Below are 24591 nucleotides of genomic sequence, written 5' to 3' on the forward strand. Positions count from 1 at the left end.
TGAGGACAGCCATCTCTGGCTGCTATCCGCGAATGCTGGGTTTGACTCATCACTGTTAAATAGGAAAACCACGCCACCTGGCATAACCCTGCTGGTGGTCCGTAATCGGGAGCAGGCTCTCACTCCTGCCAGATGCCTCTGGGTCTTGGGCCGTTAACCTGTTTCCTTACGTCCGAGGAAGACGAGCTTTTTCTTTTAATTAATGTAAATTGAAAGCGATGAAAAATTAAAAAAACTAAATCTCAAATTTTCTATTTTAATAATTTTGTGTAAAACGTTTTAGGTTAGCGTGGAACATTGCGAAATCAATAATCAAACTTCAAACCGCGACAAATACAAAACCCTCGCCGATAAATTGGTCATGTTTGACGGCTTGATGTGAGGCCAGCAATAAAAATAGTCTTCCAAAGTATCATTGCTTGCAGCGGCCAAGTATATAAACATCGGGAAAGTGGTTAACGTTGTGGGGGAAAATTTCCATTCTCGGGGACTGTGACTGCTTCGGAATATGTAAAGTGAATATACACCTGAGGCGGACTAAAGAGCGGCCCCACCCATGCTTGCCGCGGAGCTTGGAGAAAGAACAGCGGTATTACACGAAAGCAAGCAGAAAACCAGCGTGGTTTTAGGATTGCAGGATTGAAGCTTACCATAGCTCTGGCTTGCTTTCATTCCTGATGTGGTAATTTAACTGTTTATCGCCATCGAAAACAACAGATGAAGGAAGAGGGGTCGGAGCTTATCGGAATCGAGGTATTTTACGGTATCAATGACTGCCTGCCATTGATCCATCGCATTTTTTCGTTGCTTGTCATGAATATGAACCTGGAACCCTAAAAATTGAAACGGAGAATTAGGTTTTATGCCGTTAATATAGGTTTTTACTTCTTTGTCTTTCCATTGGGTATATGCTAAAGTTTATGACCGTGAGACCCAATAGCTTAAAATAAGGCGCACGGTAATATATTTTATAGGGATTTACTTATTTTGGCATATTGCTTGAGGACTCCATACCACTTTGCGTGCCATGCCTTTTCTATTTTAAGGGAGTGTGCTTCTTAAGAAGACAAGCAATTTGAAGCATTCCAGTTGTTTTCTGCAGATCGTCATGGTATTACCTTGTAAGCAGCCGTGAGTCACACAGAACGCCCTAATATTCTTTATCAGGTATGATCGTGAACGGAGTCGATACTTTCTTCATCTGTACTTAAAATTTTAATGGGTTTTTAGGATTGTAACTTGGTTATTTCTGCTTTATTAGCCTTTTCCTTCCGGTGGTTGGGATGCATTACAGAATGTACGTCTTATGTCCAAAGTTCATGTGGGTAGCGAGAAAGTTAAAATAAGCCGAAGAATAAAAAGTAGAAGGGTAGAAGAGAATATTAACTTTAACGATGTAGCAAACTCAGCATCCTTTTACACGGTTCATAGTTTACGAAGTTGCAAAAAATGAGTACGGAAATAACTCGGCAAGGTTTTAAAAGAATGGGGCAAAACTTGAAATACAGGAAAAAAAAGCAATAAAACTTTTTCTTTCTTTTCAACAAAAAAATGGCGTGGAAACTTCAGTGGATGCTTTTCGACGTTCATAGATGGCACCCCTAGTAAATCTGTTCGCATAGACTAGTGTGTCTTATATATGGGAATTTGAACTGGGCACTTGACAATATAGAACTAGTCAAAATGCCCAACAACATTGGCCACAACTATAATTGACCTAAACTGCTAAGTAAGCTTACTTTGTCAGCTTCTATCCCACAGCTTGTACAAATTGTTTGAAAGAAATGATTTATAAAGGGTCAACCTCTTGTCTGCCACAAATATGGAAATAGTTCCAAAATTTTACGTGTTTTTATTGTAGTGCTTTAATTCTGAACTCTTTAATGAAGCACAAAAACTGGGCAATATAAGTCATATCCTTGATTCTTATCAAGTCAAGGTTTCACGTCGGGAGTTTGAAATGGTATGATATCTATGGCTGATATTTAGTCAGAAATTTGATGGTTAATTCAATCCCTATCCGACACTTAAATTGTTTATGTTTATATTTATTAACATTGTTAATGTTTTTCTGAAAGTATTTCTTTTAGCTCAAAGAGAAATATAACAAATTGTCTAAAGAGGCCGGACACCACAAGTGCCCTGCGTACATGGGCAAAGCAAGTCCTTGACTGGCAATCTGCCGAGCACAATCACTGCTGGAATGGCAACCCCATTAGCATAAACATTGTTAATTAGTAAACACCAGCCATGAATTACACAAAAATATCCTTTTTTTTTCCATTGATGATTGTCAGATGTTTACATAAATAACTTTCTCTTATTCTTCCGGTGATCTTTCTGAACTTTTTTCTTTTTAATATTTTTAATGAATCTGTGTACTTCCTTTTTTAATGGGAGTTTTAATTTCAACCTCCGCAATGTAGTTTTGTTTCATAATGTCTCCTTAAGTTTTAGATTTGGATTACTTGAACAAGGATTCAACCATAACATTCACATTATTCTCATGAATTCTCATCTCTTCCCTAGAGAGTTATGGCTTTGAGTCAATCTAATATGATACTATGGTGTAGTTTTACTGGTTTTCCTATTGTTGTATTTGGTTTGATATATTTGAATTTCAGGATACATTCCCTTATTTTTGTTGCTTTATCACTCATATATTGTAGACACACTAAGCATGAAGTCATTGGAATGTTTGTAGTGGTTAGCATCTCGTTGACAAATTAAGTTATCAGATTTAACATTACGATAGAACAAGTCCTTGCTTGAAGACGTTGGACAACAATGGATAGACGTCAGAAGTATTACCCTACAAAGTGCGAGGGATCATGGAATTTATCCTTGAAAGCGAAGCTGGCATAATAATATCAGTGATCCCATGAACTTTATGATCAACAACTATACTAAAGGGGCTTTTATAATTCATCCGCTCATGATATACACAAATCGGCATAAAATATAAATCAATATCCTTACCAAAACAAAGGAGAACCAACTTGCTCAAGAGAATACATAATTTTAGTGAATATTGAAAACTATAACTTATACCATACATACAAGGTTGTTGTTGTGAAATAGAGGAATTTCCTAAAATATTTGATTGACACCTAGTATGTAATTACTCTTCTTAAAGTAGTGAAAATCTCTATTTTGCTACAAGAATGATTGTTACAAATTCACGTTAAGTACAAGGTTAGATACCACATTACACACACAATATTATGATTTTTAGTAAGCGGCAATAAAATGAAATCCTATCTCTGTTATCCTAAGGTGCTTACTTTTAAATACTTGTTTGAGATGGAACTTGTCCCCCAATTTCTTCTCTAAATGAGGAAATTGTTTCTCAAATGTGGATTGAGAAATCCACTTGGCATGCAAAAGCAAGTTCATTTTCTTGTTGACGAAATATTTATTTATCTTCTTCTATTCAATAGTGCAAGTCATCCTTTCAAGAGGAGTATCCTCTAGTTGTGGATATTGAAGATTTGCGATAGTCTCTTATGGGTGTATCATTTTGTCCTATATCTTCTAAAAAATGGTTGCTTAAGTTGTTAGAGATTACTTCCACGAATGCCAATATGAGCCAACAAGTTGAGATAAAAAACTTGTGGTCTAATTGCTAATAAGTTCTCATAAGGCACATGTTAAAGATTTTGAGCTTGTACACTTTTGGTTTGAAATGGTTTTTTCTTGTTATGTTTTCTTGTTTTGTTGTGCAAGATGCACGAGAAACTTGCAGTTCATGTGTGTAATTGGTTGAAACTAGAAGAAACCTCAAAAGGTGATTGGCTTGTGGACTCATATGCTTTTGACGTTTAGTGACATGATATTGTGTGTCCTCCATGCTTTAGAGTGGCTCCTATTGCGATGTAAAAGGCAATAATTTCAACCAAAAAATTGTGTCCTATACTAGGAAGAAAAGTGAAAATGCTCTTTCAATTGTTACAAGGTATTAGTGAGAGCCTTCCTTTAACTAAAACCAAGAAAGGAGGATATTGTAAATCAAATAATAACTTGAATCTATTGGATGTTCTTATAGAACTATAGGGTTTTTCTCATTACAAGAGCTTAATGGTTAATGGGGTGTCATTATCCATGTGTGATTTGTGTACCTTAAGACTCCCTATCTTCTAGAATCTACATTATATCTTGCTTTGGGTCAGTAAAATCAAAAAATGGTTAACTGTTGAGAGCTAAGCATTTGATAGTTCCCTATCCTTTTTAAGCTCTTCTTGCCTCAATGATGGCACTATTGAGCTAGGGTGTTAAGAAACCAGCTCAAGAAAAGATAGAAAAGATAGATGAACGCCTTAGGATTTAGCCTCTTCGAGGGGCAACCTCCTTTACATTACATAAATGAACAATTCTTGGATGATACAAATGAAAAAACCTCCTTTCTATATATAGGAGTCTAAGGGGTCATAACATAATCAGAGCCAACATAACAATAATAATGTAAGGGCACAATAATAACAATAATGGGCATCTATGGGGCACAATAGTAACAATATGGGCACTAGATGGGTACATCAATATAATAAGTGGGTTATACTAATAACAATAAGGGGTTACACTAGTAGTATAGGGGCCTAACATGCCCCTCTCCTTCAAAAAGCGTTGTCCTCAACGCTTGAGTAGTTCTTGATGCTTCTGTATAAAATTCTTGTCCTCCCATGTGGAATATTCAGCGGGTAAGTTCTTCCACTTGATGAGATACTCTGAAATTGATCGATTTTGTAGCTGTCGGGTTCTTGTTTCTGTGACTGTTCCAGGTTCCCATATGATTTTTCCGTACTCTTCAATTTCTAGCAATATTGTTTGAATTGGGATCTTTTGCAACTTTTGAATAAGTGGCCATACTTCTTCGTCCTTCTTCCATTCATCCCTTGCTTCGTTTATCCAATCTGGTTGGATAATATAAATAACACAAAACAATGCTTCCACAGCCTCATCCTTGAAGAGTCTTCCCATTCGGTAAGGTCGCCATTTTTTAAGTGCATGTAATATTGCCAACATTTCCTTCTCATAAATAGCTTGCTTGAGATGTAGCAGTAAAAATACCCAATCACCTACATCAAAACATTTTTCACTACGATGTTGATCTACCTGTTGTTTCGTTTGATTTTGCACCGAAGTGGCGTTATCCTTTAAAAGTTGGAGAACTTGTTGTTGATGCTCGATGTGATCTTTCACTGCTTGAACCTTTTTCTTCTTGATACGTCCTTCTATCTTGATAGTTTGAGGAGTGGTAATTTCGAACAATGAATTACAAGATATGGTTGGATTCATTTCTTCTTTCTCGATGTGATATTTCACTTCTTACACCTTTTTCTTCTTGATATGTCCTTCTATCTTGAGAGTTTGAGGAGTGGTAATTCTTGCCAATGATTTACAAGATATGGTCTGATTCATCTCTTCTTCTCTAGGGTGGGGTCCTGGCATATATCTTCTTCTTTTGATGTTTCTTGATCCTTTTCTTCCTCCTCTTCATATTCTATGTAAAATAATTTCTTCTCAGCACACTTATGACCTTTAGTGCATTTGCTATCACAATTGTAACAAAGCCCTTTTTCTCTTTTTTCTTCCAATTGTTGTGGTGTAACCCATGTAGGTTGTGGAAGGCTATGAGAAACAACACTTCCATCTTTATAGTTGTTAGGGGTACGCTTCCTGGTTTCCATAATTTTACTTTCCACTATGTCACAAAGCCCTTTTACTCTTTCCAATTGTTGTGGTGTTGCTCTAAAGAAGGTGTTGCTCTTTGTATCCTCATAATGTGCTATCATTTCCTCCGTGAAAATTGACCACGTAACAAGTTGTTTACGAGAACAAAGCCCTCCGTACCATAAAAATTGATCTGGTTCTAAATATGAAGATGCAATACAAACCTTTTGTAACAGTTGTACACCATGTAGATCAAAATATTGCTCCATTTGAAATATCCAATTTACCGGATCCTTGCCATCAAACTTCCTCGTCTTGCTTTTTCTTGATTTTAGGAGCTCGACCTTGAAACGACTGTAACTCTGTACTTTCGGATCTTTAAGTTCTGAATTTGTGACCTGCAGTAGCCCTTTGTGTTCTCTTTCCAATGCCACAATTCTGACCCAAATTGGATTCTCCAAGGAAGAGTTATGCGAAATCTCCCACAGTGACTTGATTATAGACTAGTTCAGTAGAGCGAACTTGTACGACGTGCCACGAGTCACTGTTTCGACCTTTGGATCTGAAAAATGCATACAAGAAACTATATTCTGTCCTCTTTCTGTACCTTCTTACGAAATTTCAATCCGATCCCCAGAGAGAAAGTTATGACGATTTTCCCCAGGTCACCTGTTTTGAATGTAATTCAGGAGTCTGCAAAAATACCAAATTCCTTAGATCATATCTCCGCAAGTATCGCGCAAAAAGCTCTGAAATTCGGACCCAAGGTTTAGCGCGATTTCTTCTCAAATGAGTTTTTTTTTTGCGACTTCTGAAACGTCACAGAAAAAAGTTATAGCGAAAATTCCACAATGACCTGTTTGGAGCAGCGAAACCCTAGAATTCAAAGCTTTGATACCAAATGTTAAGAAACTAGCTCAAGAAAAGATAGAAAAGATAGATGAACGCCTTAGAATTTAGCCTCTTCAAGGGGGCAACCTCCTTTACATTACATAAATGAACAATTCTTAGATGATACAAATGAAAAGACCTCCTTTCTATATATAGGAGCCTAAGGGGTCATAACATAATCAGAGCTGACATAACAATAATAATGTAAGGGCACAATAATAACAATAGTGGGCATCTATGGGGCACAATAGTAACAATATGGGCACTACATGGGTACATCAATATAATAAGTGGGTTATACTAATAACAATAAGGGGTTACACTAGTAGTATAGGGGCTTAACATAGGGCCTAGGGATGTTAGGAATAAGAGGATCTTTGTTCGACATCATTGATATAGATTGAGTGGAATGGCTTTCGAAAGCCCCTTCTCAAGGTCTACCTTGACACATATCTGCACATAAGTTGAACTTGCCTTCCAAACAACTTTATTATCCAAAAACCTTCCAATATTGTTAATGATAGCCTAGAAGTTTTGGTTATCGTAGAAAATTATGAAGAGATGAACCCACATTAGCATTGCTTTTGGAGTGCCCCTCCTCACGATTAAAGCTGAAGATCAAGTGATTAAAATTAATCCCCCATGGCCCTATACTGTAAGCACCATTGCAAATTTTTTAGTTTCTTTCTAGCTTCCACTAGGATAGGAAAGTGACATAGCCCCATTTATATATGAAGAAGTTTATGAGATCAATTAGCACAACAAGACAATTGTATTGGCCAACATTGCCTATTACATTGCATTGACTTCAACATATTGCCAGATGACACCTCTAGCAAACTGTTAGTGTCCTATGTTATAGTAATCAGAGTCAAGTTAGTTTAGTCTTTTTTATTATTCTGGTTAATTTGTGAAGGGTTGCTATGATCTCATAAAGATCAAGTCTTGGTGTCAAGTTAGGATATGATATACTAAATTTTTGAGTGGTGAAAGAAATCAAGTTATCAAGTTCTTAAAGGGTCTAGGTTTAGTAAGTCTAGGGTTAATATGTCATCCAAGTCATGGATAAAGGCAATAATTGGTTTGGTCTTTCATTATTGGGACAAGTTAGTGATGTCTTTTCAGTCAGTGACATGGTCAAATCAGATAGTACATCATATTCTTGTAACCATGAGTTGCTATTGCGATTCTCTTTTGCATTGCGCTTGAACATTTAAAACATGAGCGAAATAACAAAAACCTCCTTCAGTTTCTTCACAAGTGTCATAGATTGGAAGATTCAAATGAATCTTTACAACCTATTTTTTAGATTTCGTCATTTCATGTTTTAGTCATGATCTTTGGGCATAGATTCTAAGGAGCTGGAGAAGAATTTTCGAAAACTAAGAGAGGTTTCTCTAAATGACAAGCTCATCTACAAAAACCTCCTTCATTTTTGTAACAATTATCATGATTCAAGAGATATGATCTAATCTTTGACCCTTATTTTCCAGAAAATTTGATCCCTATTTCCTAGCCGACAATTCCAAATCTTAATGTAACGGATTTTGTCTTTGGGGAAATGGTTGAACTTGACCTCCTTAGCTTGGGAAAGAGTTTTTCCTTTATATTTTTGTAAATTTCTATGAGAGAGGGTTGGTCAGTGTGTGATAGAGAAGAATCATTGTGCATTGTACAATTTTATTTGAAAATTTCAGTGAATGATGAAGGCTGAAATCTACTTGTTCAAGGATTCCTGTGTCAATCATTTATGGTGATGTTTATCTCCTGTTTATGTTTCTTTATCTTCTGTTATAGCCATGCTTAAATGTTATATCTTCAGTGTTTAGTTAAAATAAATTATTTCAGAATTCACTTTCAGGTGCTTTGCTATAGATAACTAAACATTTCAGTGTTTTTTTCTCCATTATAATATCTAAAATTCATCCTTAGGTAGATGCTTTAGATATTATCAATTTCCTTATTCCTCTACTCACCTCTCTACAACAAAATTTGACAAAGATACCATAATGATTGCCTACCTTGCCCCTGTCTAAGGATTCTTCATTTCCCATCATAGCACTGAAAATCATTAGCTTGATTTGACTCCATGCCCAATGGATTTTCCCTCTCCCTTGCCATCAAACTGTTAAAATTATTCTACCTTGATCTATAGACCTAGCCTAAAATCTAGAAGATTTCATAAGAGAGATCCCTCTCTGGGTTTGGAAGGGCTAGCTTCCAGCCCTAAAGTTTGGTTTGTGGTTACCTTTGGGTTACTCTCCTCAGCCTGGAGGAATTACAAAGTGCTAACATTCTGGGTTTCCCCCCTTGTGGGGTTTTGGCCCTAGCTTGGAGAGCTTAATTTCTTGTGTTCTTTTGTTTCTTTGTGATCTTCATGTACATTTTGGTAATTTCTTGAAGAAGAATAACAAAACATAATAATAATAAGCCAACAAACACTCGCAAGTAATTGTCATGATAGTGAAATCAACCCTAATCTAAAGCACATTGAATTCTCAACAAAGTTGAGTATATAGTTGCTTGTTCAGCCTATTGTGAAGCAGTTTGGCTTCGAAAGTTGCTTGCAAGATTGTTTTGATCAAGTGTTGGTGATGACCATGGTGATAGGTCGAAGCACATTGAGTAAGGCACTGTGAGGCTCAAATACATTTCTACTAATGAGCAAGTTGTTAACGATCTAACTAAGAGGATGACTCTGAGCAAGCAAAAGAAAAAAACAAAACAAAAACAAACAAACAAACAAATTTCCTAAGGAAATTGTTAAGTTATGGTATGTTCTATGCTTAGAGCAATTTACTTCAATTTCTTCTTATTAGCCCAATGTCAATTTCACAATTTAGCAATCACATTAACATAAAGTAAAATGTTGATAGAACATAAATAAATGGACAAAAGACAAGCCAAGACAAGTGACACCAGATGTGGCGGCTAGCCAGGGACAAACCCCAATGTGGGGAAACCCTTTGATCAATTCTTCTATATTCTTCAATAATTCAACAGAGAGAGATAGTACAATATCATAGATCTAGGATTTTATATTAGCAATAATATATCAACAACCAACAAAGTCAAAGCTAGTCAAACAACTCCTTTTTTACCTCAAGTCAACCTTGAAGAACTTGGTCTTCAACAACAAACATCAGCAGCCCAAAACAACCCTCGGTCAATGGTCAAAACAACGGTCAAGAAATCAATAGCCTGCAGTCAGCCCTAACCAGTCAACATTGGTCAATGCTCTGGTCAACACAACACCCAAACAGCGTGCATAGGTCAACGCTTGGTCAACGCATTCTCCAGCAGCCCTGCACAATCACCGTTGCCCTAGAAATAGTCAACATTGCCCTAAACAAAAATTTTGTCTTTCTTCTTACACGTGTGAGAGACACTACTCCTATACTGGCCCAATGAGATTAGGAGAGAGAAGATGTGTGTTGAGATGATGTGAAATAATGCCACAAGATATCTTCCTTTTATATAAATCGCTGAGGTTAAGCTGGGGGTGTGCCACACATTTTATCTTGTTGGCCAACCTTGACAAATTGTCAAGTATTTACAAATAAATTCATATCTCCATAAATACATGTCGGAATCAGATGATCTTTAAATCAATCCTACACCTCCCAATGAGAGGAATCCAAGAGAAATATCAGTTGCCATAAATAAGATGACCCACATGGAGTTTGTCCTTAGTTGCCAATTTTAACACTCCATCTCAACTAGGGAGAACTCCATCTGCTAATCCATCTGTCTGTCGGTACTATCTCTGCCATCAAATGCACTGCTTGGCTATGCTCCGCTGAACTATGAAGAAGAAGAAATGATTAAGGATGTATCATACCATCCTCTACTGACCCGAAGTCAGTCCCAGAGTGTGTCATACCACTCTTACTGATCCCAGATCAGTTCCAAGAGAGAGTGAGCTATATCACTCTTACTGACCTGACGTCAGTTCCAATTGATCCCAGATCAATGTCGGTCATCCTAGCATAGGGAGTACGGTAGATACATGATGCATGCATCAGTACTACTATGGACCCTATCCTCATTTCCCTACTCATAGGCCAAATAAGAGGTACTTCCCATGAGTCCCAGACTGCACCGGTAGGATGCCTCGGCAAGAGAAGGATGAACCAATGTTTTAAGACTCCGACTCCGACCCTGACTCGGCCGAGGATCGACTCCGACTCCGACTCCGAAACGGTAATGACTCGGCCGACTCGATTTCAATGACTCGGTCGTTGTAAAAAATACATTAAATATTTTTTTTTATTATAAAAAAACATAATTTTAAAGATTTTCATTCATGTTTCCAAACACACAGCATTATAATATAGATGGAAGACAACATATGATCAAAGTAGGCTCATGAACCAATCCATTATATCAAAATGGTACCCAATGGCAATACATAGTCAACTGTCATACATGATCGAAGACTCAAAACAAAAAACACATAACCAAGGAGGCTAGAAGTGGCCTCTACAACAAAAGTAAACTGTGACGGTGACCAGACTCCAGTACTAGTACTACAGTACTATTGGGCCACTGGCTAGTAGCTATTGTCAGAGGAGCCAAGATCATGTCGATCAATCTCTGGATCATCATCATCAGAGTCAGACAGGGGGCCCCATGGCTCCTCCTCATCATCATCATCCCCAACTGCAACTATAGAAGTGGTACCACTAGCCAGGCTGTGCAACTGCAGCAGATGCAAGCTGAGATAGAGTAGATATGCGGCTGCGCTTCTGTCGTGGCTGAGCAGAGGAAACACCTACAACTGGAGTCCTTGCTGGCTGTGAGACTGAGGCTGGTGGATTGGGATCTGCATTCAACTGAATAGGCTGAAGTTGAACAACATGTTCAAGTTCAACTGATGTCTCCAGATCTAAATCTAAATCAAGATCCTCATCAGGATCAAACTCTGCTGGACAACTCTCCACTACCCAATCTCATGTTGGATCAATGTCTTCCAACACAATGGGATCTGAATCAGGTCTTTTGTTCAGCAAATGGTTTCGTCTGAGCCGAAGGTTGTATTGGACAAAAACTAGATCATTTAATCGTTTTTGATCCAAACGGTTTCTCTTCTTTGTGTGAATCCTCTCAAAGACAGCCCAATTGCGCTCACACCCAGATGCACTGCAAGTTTGACTCAAAATACGAATTGCAAACCTTTGCAATTCAGGACAATGGCCACCAAAGGCCTCCCACCATTGTGCTGCAAAAAACATAGGAGTGTAATGAGTTAGCTCAACAAAATTACAAATTATATCTAACTTTCAAATTATAAACGATTTAACAAACTTTAAAAAAAAAGTAAAACTATTAAGAATTTGAAAATTGAAATTTTTGTTTACCTGGCTCATCTGCTTCTCTTGCAATCTTTGCTAGGTTCTTCCCAAAGGTACCTGCTGCATTGCTGAAGATATTGGCCTGTCGGTGTATCTCCAGCTGATCAGACTCCAATGGGATCATGCGTTCAATGCAATCAACCAGTCCATCTCTGACCTCCCCCCTCAAAACTCCTGACTCCTTAGCTTTATAATGATACCGTGGGTTCAAAAAATACCCAGCTGCATGTATAGGGCGATGGAGTTGATTATTCCATCTTTCATTAATGATTGCCCAAATGGGCCCATACTTTGCCACTCTATCCTTGTATACCGTCTTTATTTGCTCCTTTGCTTGATCCATAGCCTCATAAATGAAGCCCATAGCCAACCTTTCCCCATCCACCAACCGCAACACCTTAACTAGTGGCTCAGCAAGCTTCACAATCTCTGCTGCCTTTCTCCAAAAAGTTTCTTCATGGACGTTCTGGTTTGTTAGACCAATTGCTTTGATTCCATTCATCACTGGAAAACATCTTTTGCAAGTTTCTATGTTGGGAAAGCATAGATTGCAATGTTAAAAAATGTGTAGCAAATCTAGTGATGGCAGGCCTAATAATATCCTTGCCCCCAGTGTGTTTCCTCATGAGGCTCAAAACCAATGTATGATTGTAGATAAATTTTGTTATGCTTTTGGCATGATCTATAGTGTTTTTGACCCAATCTAATTTTCCAATATCCTCAAGCATGAGGTCTATGCAATGTGCAACGCATGGGGTCCAAAAGATGGTCTTGTGTTTTTCCTCTAACAGTTTACCAGCAAGAACATAGTTAGAGGCATTATCTGTGATGATTTGAACAACATTAGCCACCCCCACCTCCTCAACAACCTGATCCAATAGCTGAAACAACAAATGGCTATCTTTTATCTTATTAGATGCATCAACTGATTTTAAAAACATGGTTCCCTGTGGGCAGAAGACAAGAAAGTTTATGATGGTACGGTTTCTTTGATCAGTCCATCCATCTGACATGATGGTACACCCTGTTCTTGCCCATGAGACCCTGAACTCTTGCAAATACTCATTAATGGATTGAATTTCTTTCTGCGAACGAAACCCCCTTAGCTCATGCATAGTAGAGCCTTTGAAGCCTTTTCCAGCAGCATGTATGGCATCAAACATAGGCTCATAATATGGTGAACGAGCAGCATTAAAGGGGATATCAGCATCATACCACCATCTAGCTATGTAATCACAAGTAGTCTCCCTCAATTCTTTCTTCCAATGGTCATCTAAAGTGGGCTGCATTTGAGTTTTACTAACTTCAAGACCATGTGCATCTGATGGAGAGGAGGGAGTGAAATAACTTTTGATAGTCACATCATCCTTTTTCAAATTCATTCTACCCTTTCCCTTATCTTGAACAAAAGCAAAAGAGGGAGGAACATATCAGAAAGGGTTGGATGCCTCAGTTTGAGGGATAGAGGAAGAACCCTCAAAATCATAGTGGGGTTTGGTAGCCATCATTTTTTGTATCTCCCTCTTCCTCCCACTTTCAGCCTGTATGTCTTTTTGCCTAGCCTTATCTTCTTTAAATTTCTCAAAGCTGGCCAACAAATTCTTTCTAATCTCCCCAATTTCTGGTGAGGTACATGGGGTAATTTGGCCTCTAATTCCTGCCAAGTGTTGTTTCAGCCTATGAATGCCCCCAGGACCTTCCTTAGTTTTCCTATGGCAAAATTTGCATTGCATTTGACTATCAACCATTTCAACATATGCCCAAGCAGGATCTCTTGCTCTAGGTGCCATTTTTTGACTAGGAAATGAAAGCAAACAATCTGAAAATGAAAAAAAAAACATTGATTCAATGTTCATTTATTTGACAAAAAACACTCTCTAAGCTTTCTAGATATGCACCTAAAATTTACTAAGCAAAAACAGATTTATAGAGGTGGAAAAAAATACCTCCAAGCACAAACTGCCTCCTCAAGCTTGCTCCAAGAATCAGCTCCTCAATGCTGCTCCAAATGGCTGCCCAAGAAGCTCCTCACTCCAGCTACAATGCTCCTTCAAGACTCCTCACTGCTGCTCCAAAACAAGCTCAAGAACTGCTCACTAACTCTCAAAGAAGACTCTCACTCAAATGCATAAGACTGCTGTGAGTGAATGAGAGCACTTGGGTGTGTTAAATAGGGTTTGGGAGGGGGAAATGGACCCCAAAAATCATTTAGCATATTCATATAACTGTTTGGGGTCCAAACCAAACAAAAAACAATTAAAAAATATATATTTTTTGCTGTTTACGTGTGCCTGGGCTGTTCCTTTGTGACTTGGCCGAGTCATATCGGAAACGGCCGGGTTGGCCGAGTCACCCATGACTCGGCCAACCAGACCGTTTCCATGGCCGGGTCACTCTCCTTGCTGGTGAAACGGATCAACCAGGCCGTTTCGGTTTCGAAACGGCCGTTTCTTAAAACAGGGGGATGAACCACTCATCTTGCCTACAAGTCGCCACGCGGTATCATAGGGGAAGGCTAAACCATTCACCCTATACACAATGCACCACTCGGGGAGGGTGAGTCGCCCTATGGTCGCTCGTTGCTCCAAGAAGTACCCAAGCCCCCCGGAGCTCCCAGAGCTCAATGCATGCAACATGTAGGACCCTCATAAGAGGGTCTCTCAACGACTCCTAGTCGTTCTCAGAAAGTCAAGAATTTGACCTTTCCTAGGGGCTTCGTCAGGATATCGGCGACCTGCTCATCTGTACTGATATGATGGAGCCTTATTGTTTCTCATTGTACCATATCCTGGATAAAGTGGTACCTGATATCGATATGCTTGGAGTGATCATGAAATACGGGATTCTCCGATAAACGAATCTCACTCTGGTTGTCGCAAAGGATCACGGTAGTATCCAATGTATGTCCAAACAGCTCACTGAAGAGCTTCCTCAACCAGACAGCTTCGCAGGAGGCCATACTCGCAGCAATGTACTCTACCTCAGCGGTGCTCAAAGCCACCTACTTATGCATCCTACTCATCCAGGATATCGAGGCAGAACCCAAAGAGAAACAGCACCTGCAAGTGGTCTTGCGATCCTCCACACTGCCTGCCCAATCAGCATCGGTATATCCATGTAGCCTCACATCTCCGGCAGTGTATCTCAACCCATGAGTGATTGTGCCCCGAAGATATCTCAGAAGATTCTTGGCACCAATCCAATGTGAGTGATGATGCTCAACCATTTATTGGCTCAATGTGTTGACTGCAAAACATATATCTGGACAGGAGTTCACCAAGAACATTAATGCTCCTATGAGTTGACGATACTCAGTAGCATTTCCCAAAGCAGGTTCAGCAACACTACTGCATAACTTCTTGAAGTTAAGCTCCATCGGGGTAGTCACGGACTTGCAGTGCACCATACCGAATCTCTCCAATATTTTCAACACGTATTTTCCTTGAGATAGGAAAATATCTCTTGGCTTCTGCCAGACCTCCAGCCCTAGGAAATAGTGCATCATCAGTCGTAGCTCCTTCATCTGAAATTCGGAAGCCAACTCCTTCTCACATTTGTGAATGAGAGGGTCTATACCTGTCAGAAAGAGGTCGTCAACATACAACACCAGTATGAGAGGCTTATCATCCTCAACTTTAAAGTAAAGGTTTGGATCAACTTCACTCCTAGTGAATCCCAGCTTCATCAAGTAGCTATCGATCCTCTCATACCAAGCTCGGGGTGCTTGCTTCAGCCCATAGAGGACTTTCTTCAACCTGCATACGTGAGATTCCCGATTATGAATCTCAAACCCCTCGAGTTGTTCCACATAGACTTCCTCTTTGATCGAACCATGCAAGAACGCGGTCTTGACATCCATCTGATGTAGGTTCTATCCTTGCGAAGCAGCAAGGGCTATGATCGAGCAGATGGTGGTGTATCGGCCAACAGGTGCAAACATCTCGTCATAGTCTACGCCTTCCTTTTGGGAGAAGCCTCGAGCAACAAAGCGAGCCTTATATTTTTCAGCACTCCCATCAGCTCCATGCTTTATTTTGTAGAGCCATTTTGAGGTGACAATTGTTTTGGCCTGAGGTCTAGGGACCACATCCCAGACATCGTTCTTCATGATGGACTCATATTCCTCATTCATAGCATCCTTACATACTTGATGCTTCACGGCTTCTTCGAACAATGAAGGCTTATTTTGAATGATGGTGCTCATGATGGTCAAGTATCCCTAATACCTAGTCGGCTTCTTACTTTCACGGAAAGTCCCTTTGGGTGCAATGTGTCCTTTGGCATCATCAAGTGTTCCCCTAAGCCATGAGGGCCTCTTCCTAGAAGAGGAAGGCTCTTGCAGAGGGGGATCAATAAGATCCATAATTTCTTCTACATCGGGCATCGTCTCATCTTCCTTCTCATCTAGCTTCCTGGTGTCCGCTTCTTTAGTTTTCCTTAGTATAGGAAGATTGTCAACCTTGCTAAGAGCCATATCTTCATCAAAGATGACATCATGACTAATCTCGACTTCCCTTTGACCAACCACATAGATTCTATAGCCCTTAGAATTTTCACTATAGCCCACGAAGATTCCCTTCTTTCCAGATGCACCCAATTTATTCCTTTTCTCTTTCGGCACATGAAAATATACGGGACTTCCAAAAATTCTAAAATGAAAGACATCAGGTTTCTTACCAGTGAACATCTCTTCTGGAGTCCTAGAATCCAATTCTTGATGAGGGCATCAGTTTTGAACATATACGGCGGTATTCGCAACTTCGGCCCATAGAAACTTCGAAAGCCTTTGATCATGGAGCATAGCATGAACAATCTCCACAATCGTACGATTCTTCCTTTCCGCCACACCATTCTGCTCAGGAGTGTATGGTGTTGTGGTCTCCCTCTTAATGCCAGCCTCTTTGCAAAATTCATGGAAGTCATTGGATTCATACTCGATCCCATTATCAGTCCTTAATATCTTGATCTTCTTTTCGGTTTAATTCTCGATCAACGCTTTGAAGTGACGGAACCAGGAGAAGACTTCATCCTTCTTTTTCAAGAAGTATATCCAAGTCTTGTGAGAATAGTCATCTGTAAAAGTGAGATAATATAAATATCCTCCTAAAGAGTTCACGGGCATCATACTAGATATGTCGGAGTGAACCAACTAGAAAATATCAGAGGTCTTGCTATAACTTGAGGGGAATGGTCCCCTTTTGAGCTTTCCTTCGACACATCCCGAACATACACCTTCATGCTCTATTTTGAACTCGGGTATCCCTGTCACCATTTGTCTCACATCGGGTAGAGCCTTGTAATGAAGGTGGGCAAACCTCCGGTGCCATAGTTCGAACTGAAGAGATGTGTCGCAAGACTTCCTCCAACTTGATATAAAGAGCCAACTCAAAACCCAAGATTGAAAGCATCTTTAAAATTCTTTTTCGACACACGTACCTTGCCATCGATGAAGGCCACCTTGTAGCCTTTGTCTCCCATTGCCGAAATGGACACCAAGTTCTTCTTGAGATCTGGTACATATAGGACTTCTTGCAAATGAATTGTGCTACCCTGATTTAACTAAAGAGTAACATTACCTACACCCTTTACGGGATAGGTGGAGTTATCTCGAAGAATAATCTCCAAGTTGGTCTCCTTCTCTATCAGATCAAAGAGAGCTTCCTTGTAACTAGTGAAGTGCCTTGAGGCACCACTATCAATAAGCCAATTGCCTAACAAGTCCGAAGCAGAGGTAGTGGAGAGGGTCAATATCGGATAATATTCATCTTGCTTATTGTTAACAACATTAGATTCATACCTGGAGTTCCTTGCTTTCTTGGAGGGTTGACCACTTCCTTGATTTCCGACATTCCTCTTTCCTTTGCCATTGAACCTGCCATTCCTTTGATTGTGGTTGGAATTGCCCCGGGAGTGATTTTGATCATCGTCATGAGATGTGTCCTTCCTATTTGGACACTCCCTCGCATAGTGGCCAAATTTATTGCAAGCGAAACATCTTCCCTTCCTTCCACCTTTCGATCCAGCCTTTCCTTTGGATTTAGACCCGGAATTATTTCTCCTTTTAGCATGAGAGGAGAAAGCAGTGGGGTTGCCTTTAAATGAAGGCATTTCCTGCTCTTCCATCCTTGTCTCTTCCTGAATGCATCTCGCCATCAATTCCTCAAATCCCGGGATTATATTATTGTTAAGAAGAGTGGTTCTAAATACATACCATTCAAATGAGAGCCCTCCAAGAGTTGTGATAGTCAGTTCCCTGTTAGGAATGACTTCTTCAATCGATAGGAGGTCATTCTTGATCTCGATGATCCTTAAGAAGTAGGATTGCATATCCTCATCTTTGCCCTTCTTAATTTCCTTCAGCTTATTTTAACAAAACTTGATTTGCATCACTAACTTTAAACAAGCTTACCAGTCTATCATAGATCTCCTTGGAGGTGTTTAGCTCGGAAACGTATTCCACTAGGCGCATGTCAATAGAGTCGCGGATGATCTTCTTCGCTTTGACTTCACCCTTAGTGTACTTGTTCCTTGTAGCAGCCGATGCGTTTGATGGAGGCTCTATAATTCTGCCTCTCACATAGTCCAACACTTCCTGCTCTTCCAATGTCAGATCGAGAGACATCTTCCATCCGTGATAGTCAGACTTCTCACGGAGCTTGTCTTCGACGAGGAACTATGATGAGGAACCCAAGAAATCTCAAGACTTTTTCCAACAGTCTTTGGTGATTACTCTTGCTCTTACTCTTGCTTGGGCTTTGCCTTCACCTTAGCTCTGATACCATGTTAAGTTATGGTATGTTCTATGTTTAGATCAATTTACTTCAATTTCTTCTTATTACCCCAATGTCAATTTCACAGTTTAGCAATCACATTAACATAAAGTAAAATGCTGATAGAACATAAATAAATCGACAAAAGACAAGCCAAGACAAGAGACACCAGATGTGGCGGCTACCCAGGGACAAACCCCAATGTGGGAAACCCTTTGACCAATTCTTCTATATTCTTCAATAATTCAGCAGAGAGAGATAGTACAATATCACAAATCTGTGATTTTATATTAGCAATAATATATCAGCAACCAACGAAGTCAAAGCTAGTCAAACAACTCTTTTTTTACCTCAAGTCAACCTTGAAGAACTCGGTCTTCAACAGCAAACATCAGCAGCCCAAAACAGCCCTCAATCAATGGTCAAAACAATAGTCAACAAATCAACAGCCTGCAGTCAGTGCTAACTAGTCAACGCTGATCAACGCAGCACCCAAACAACATGCGCAGGACAACACTTGGTCAACGCATTCTCCAGCAGCCCTGCACAGTCAACACTACGCAGAAAGTCAACATTGCCCTAGAAATAGTGAATGTTGGCCTAAACAGAAATTTCATCCTTCTTCTTGCATGTGTGAGAGAGACTGCTCCTACGCTGGCCCAATGAGATTAGGAGAGAGAAGATGTGTGTTGAGATGATGTGAAATACTGCCACAAGGTATCTTCCTTTTATATGAATCGTTGAGGTTAAGTTGGGGTTGTGCCACACACTTTATCTTGTTGGCCGACCTTGACAAATTGTTAAGTATTTACAAACAAATTCATATCTCCATAAATATATGTCGGAATCGGATGATCTTTAGATCAATCCTACACCTTTCGACGAGAGGAATCCACGAAAAATATCAGCTGCCATAAATAAGATGACCCACATGAAGTTTGACCCTAGTTGCCAATTTTAATAGAAATAGAAGGTTGGTCTACATGATTGAGAAAACAAATTGTGCAAGGTAGGGAGCATATACCTTTGCTCTAACTTTTAAAGCTTTGCAAGTATTTAAGCCTAGCACAAATGAAGAAGGCAAAGGAAAACCCAAATGGGAAGCTACCATGAAGGTGAAATATGATGCATTAATGTAAAACATGACTTGGGCGCTATCAACATTGTCTCCAAAAAAGAAAACCATTTGTTGTAAATTAATTTTTAAGATCAAGTATAGGTCAATTGGTTATTTGGATAAATACAAAGTATGTCATGTCACCAAAGGATATGCGTAGGAGGAAGAGATATACTATGAAGAAAATTTTGGCTTCGTTGTAAGATGGTAACCTTGTGGGGGTTATCTCCAATGTTGCTCATTTTGGATGGAGGGTATATCAAACGGATGTTAAAAAAGTCTTCTTGAATGGAGGCTTGAATGATGAGGTTTACATGGTGCAAACAAAAGGATTTAAGGTTTCCAAAAAGGAACATATGGTTTGTCAGTTGATAAAGTGCTTGTATGGGCTCAAACAAGCTCCATAAGCTTGATGTGTCAAACTTGATCAATATCTTAGAACTTTTGGATTCAGAAAAAAGTCATTCTAAACCCACTCTCAATGTCAAAAACAATGGTAATGGCATACTAATCCTAATTGTCTCTATTGATGATCTTTTCCATCACCAGTAGAAGTATTGACATGATTCAATAGGTGAAATTTGATATTTGTAATAACTTTTAAATAATTGATTTAGGCCTGCTTCGTTATTGTTTAGGTGTAGAATTTTGGCACTCTGATCATACTATATTGCTATCACAAGTCAAGTATGCCATAGCTCTCTCAGAAGAATTCAAATGAATGAATGTAATCCTACATCTACAACTATGGAAGTTGGGATAAAACTCTCATCTCAGATTAACTCACCATTTGTCAATGAGCCATTATATAGGCAATTGGTAGGATGTTTGATTTGTCTTATTACTACTCAATCAAACCTATGTTTTGTAGTATGTTGTCCTTCTTGATTCATGACTAAGCCTCAAGAGGTAGATTAGCAAGTTGCATAATAAGTTCTTCGACATGTCAAAGGGACCCTTAACGTTGGCATTATATATCAAAGATTTGTCGACTCCATGCTAGTAGGATACGCTGATTCCAATTGGGTCTGATCAATTGATACAAGGAAGTCAATAACAAGTTATGTGTTCATTCTTGGTTTAGGGGTGATTTCATAGCAAAGTAAGCTAAAACCTAGAGTTCCCTTGTCCTCCACTAACGTAGAATACAAGGTAACCATCAATACAAGTTGTGAGGCAATGTGGTTATGAAGGATATTGGTTCAACTTTAACAAACAACACCAACCTCACTATTTTGTGACAAGATGGTGAAGAACCTAGTCTTGAACCTCATCACCAATACAATAGACAATTGTTTGATAATGAAGATATTTGCATTTATTATTGTCCTACAGTAAAGCAAACTACTAACATAATAACAAAAGCAATTGGTAATGATAAGTATGTTTAGTTTAGAGATAAACTTCGAATTGCATCTGGTTTACTCAATCAAGGACTTGCAAATTGTGGTTTGTCCAAGACCCAAAACCAAGACCAAAACTTCCAGAAAGCCCCAAGTCATCCCTCCTTCAATTCTTCTTCTTGATAGTCAAAGTCAACAAAGTCAATGTTGGTCAAAGTCAACAAAGTCAATGACGGTCAAACATCTGAATTTTGGCCAATCTTGGAAATTTCTTCCTCCCTAAAATCTTAGCCCTGTAATAGTTGTAGAGAAACTTGCACGTGTGAACATATTAGGGCAGAAAATAAGATTCTCTCTCTCCTTTGACTTTGCTCTCTCTCTCTCTCTCTCCTTTGACTTATTGCTGAAATTGTTCTTCTTCTTGCACATACATTGAAGTGGTGATGGATCCAAATGAGGCCAAACTCTTCTTGTATTTATACGCTTCCCAAGAGGTCGAATAGGTGCCTCTTCAAGGTTGACTTGTAGGAGAGCCAACTTGGTCTTGTGTAGGAAAAATTTGACTTTTTGACTCGTAATATTTTTTTTTATTCTTTTCTTCGAAGAAGTCCAAATGGGATTTTGACTCAAATACATTCTTTTGACTCAAGAATAATTTTTTTTTGACTCAATAAACCCTAGAAACATGAAGAACATGCTTTGACTAGAATAATAATAATAATAATAATAATAATAATTCTTTTTTTTCTTTTTGCTTTTACAAAATATATTTTTTATAAGTACAATGACAATTTATGAAGACCGAACCTAGTTACACTTCTAACACTCCTGCTTAACTAGGGAGATATTCATAATTACACAAAGGGATACCATGGATACTCTCAAATTGAAATATTCTCATAAGAAGAGTTCGGATTGATAAGCATCATCAAGCATCATCATCATAACCAACATTGTCAATTACAAAATAGCAAGGCCTTGACTGACAAGCTCTAACTCTCCACTAGATTAGAGCACAATGTTGGGAGGCATACATTTGGAGGACACCACCACTGCCTCTCAAGGCACATACCCCATCCAGATGTTCACCAGTGTGTCCTTACATGACTATTCTTATCTTGGATTCCCAATCCTCAAAGAATATCGATCCTCCTCAGGACTACTCTTATCTTGGATACCCTGCCCTATCCTCAAAGAGTATCGGTCCTTGGGACTACTCCTATCTTGGATTCCCAATCCTCAAGGAGTATCGGTCCTAGATGCTTATCCAATCCTCCATTCTCCCTACCAGTGCCTTCACTAGACATACGAATTAGTCCTAGTCTAGTGCATGACACATGGAGAATATAGTGTCCACCATCACTCCGCCTCAACTAGGGAGGAGATCCTTACTCCCTCTCAATTGGGGAGACATAACTAGACTAGTAGTAGCTTCAGCTTGTCTCATTCATCAACTACTTATTTTTCCGTGGAGATCTTAGTAGTAGCTTGCGGGGTTTTTCTACTCCTAACATCACATTATATTGAACTTCAACCTTCCTGAATCTTGACAATCTTCATGCAAATTTGTCATCAAATGGTTCATTTATCATCTTCAACGAGTCAAACTTCCTCACAGTTGTTAGCACATGCCTTCTTCCTTACATAACAAAATTTTGCCCTCATGCTCTTCCAAGCCATCATCAATGCTGTCCACTCAATTGATGTGCTCCCAAATCAAATCAAACCAAACAATTGTCGATACATCAATATCAACTTCTACACATGCTTCTACGATATGTCCTTTCCAGGGAGTCAAACCAAATCCCAAACAAGGCATCATTTAATCAAAATAGCCTCTAGTCAAGATGTGGGATTCTTCATGTCAAATTCAGCTGCTCGCTCCCTCTTAGGTCAACCTTCCTTTTGCGTGGTCTATTTTCGTATTGCAACAAAGTTTTGCTTCATATTCTTCAACTTCCAATCTATCTACGTCAATACTGTTAATTTTAAAATGTTCCTGGAACGAACCAATCAACTACCAAAAATCTTCAACTTCTTGCTTAAGGACATTGCCCTAGATCAATCATCATCACTTTTGGTCACAAGCTTCTCTGGGGTTTCTCTCAAGCTTTAAGTATAGTATTCATCTAGGATCTTTACAACTCCTTCCCATCGGAGATAAGTGAACTTCTTGTCATATAATTGACTTCTTTGATGTAAACTTCAAACTGCCCCCTTCTTTTTCATCTTCATGTTTTGCCATGTTCCTCCACTTCTTCCTTCTGCTAGTCAAGCTTTAGATAAATCTTGCCTTGACCTGCAACCTTTATTAGAAGACTATGGAAGAACAAAGAGACAAAGTGTGCATAGGCAAAAATAATATCAATAACAATTAAAGAAATAGTACTTATCCTATTGAAGTGAGTCAACTTCCTCTTAAACTTGAACCTTTTCATTAGCTTTGTCTGCTCATCAGCATGATGTCAATCCTGTCATTCTCAAAAACTAGGTTTTCTTTTTACAACAAAAATGGTTAGTTAGGGTTTCTATTCTAGGGTTTCCTAATTCAAATTTTAGCAAGGGTTTACAAACCCTAAATTCTTCATAGCCATCAAAGACCTACCAAATAATAATTGCAAAACACTACAAGCATGTTGCTAACTACAAAACGCTAATCATACTTGTTGACATGCCTTTTATCCACTTCATTTCTTGATCTAGACTTCATATATAGTGATCTTCTTGGTGTGCTACCAAATCAACAATATTCACTATCTTTAGTCTATATTTATGCAGACCCTTTTACTATTTTCAAAGATCATCACCATGATCTAGTAAACTTAATATAGGTGACATGGATCATGAAATGCACACAAAAATTGTACATACCTCTACAACCTTACCTTGTCAAGTGCTAACATTCTTCAACAAAGGTGCCTCAACTCCTTCAACCTCGGAAATTTCATTGAGTTGCTTCACAGAGACATTCAAACTTCAAATTTTATTTTGCCCATAACTAGTTCTTCATATGATCTTCTCATTGATTTTAGTCCTTTGTCCTTCAAGCTAGGCACAAAGATGAATTCAGTCTTTAGGATGTCATATTCCTATTATCTGTTGGTAATGTCATGGTTGTTCAGATAGGTCAGCTTCATTGATAGATCCTTTGTTTGTTGAGAATTTAGTAACGCAATATATATGTTAATTCTCGTTGCTTGATAACTGCTTGTGTTAGCTTTTTACTTATTAACTTTTTGATCTTTGTTAGTTCAATATGCTCAAACAGCTACCAAAACAGTGAGAACATTGACACAGTTTGTAGGCTCCAAGCTAGGGCCAAAACCCCTCCTCTTGAGGGGAAAACCTGTAAAATCTCTTCTTATCATTTAATATTTCAATTGATGAATACCATGACCTAGAATTAGACAAATACCATCCAAGATCAAGTCTTCCTCGACCTCATG

At 38.9% G+C, this 24591-nt stretch overlaps 1 protein-coding gene across 7 annotated transcripts in view; it reads left to right on the forward strand.

Moving 5' to 3' along the window:
* Positions 1-424: 424 nt before the first annotated feature.
* LOC149185909 (5'-AMP-activated protein kinase beta-2 subunit protein) overlaps positions 425-24591 on the forward strand; it is a 74588-nt gene continuing 50421 nt past the window's right edge. The window contains exons 1-2 of one of the 7 annotated variants that reach the window (XM_089410835.1): positions 425-763; positions 1103-1167. The gene's annotated coding sequence lies outside the window, so the exon portion shown is untranslated. Of the gene's footprint in view, positions 764-909; positions 959-1089; positions 1168-24591 lie in introns of those variants that run through there. The other 6 variants (XM_089410831.1, XM_089410832.1, XM_089410833.1 and 3 more) reach the window with 6 other exon arrangements.

The sequence above is a fragment of the Pinus tabuliformis genome, chromosome 3_1, assembly GCF_031772625.1.
Source record: "Pinus tabuliformis cultivar Carrire ecotype Pingquan chromosome 3_1, CPIR1, whole genome shotgun sequence".
NCBI lineage: Eukaryota > Viridiplantae > Streptophyta > Pinopsida > Pinales > Pinaceae > Pinus > Pinus tabuliformis.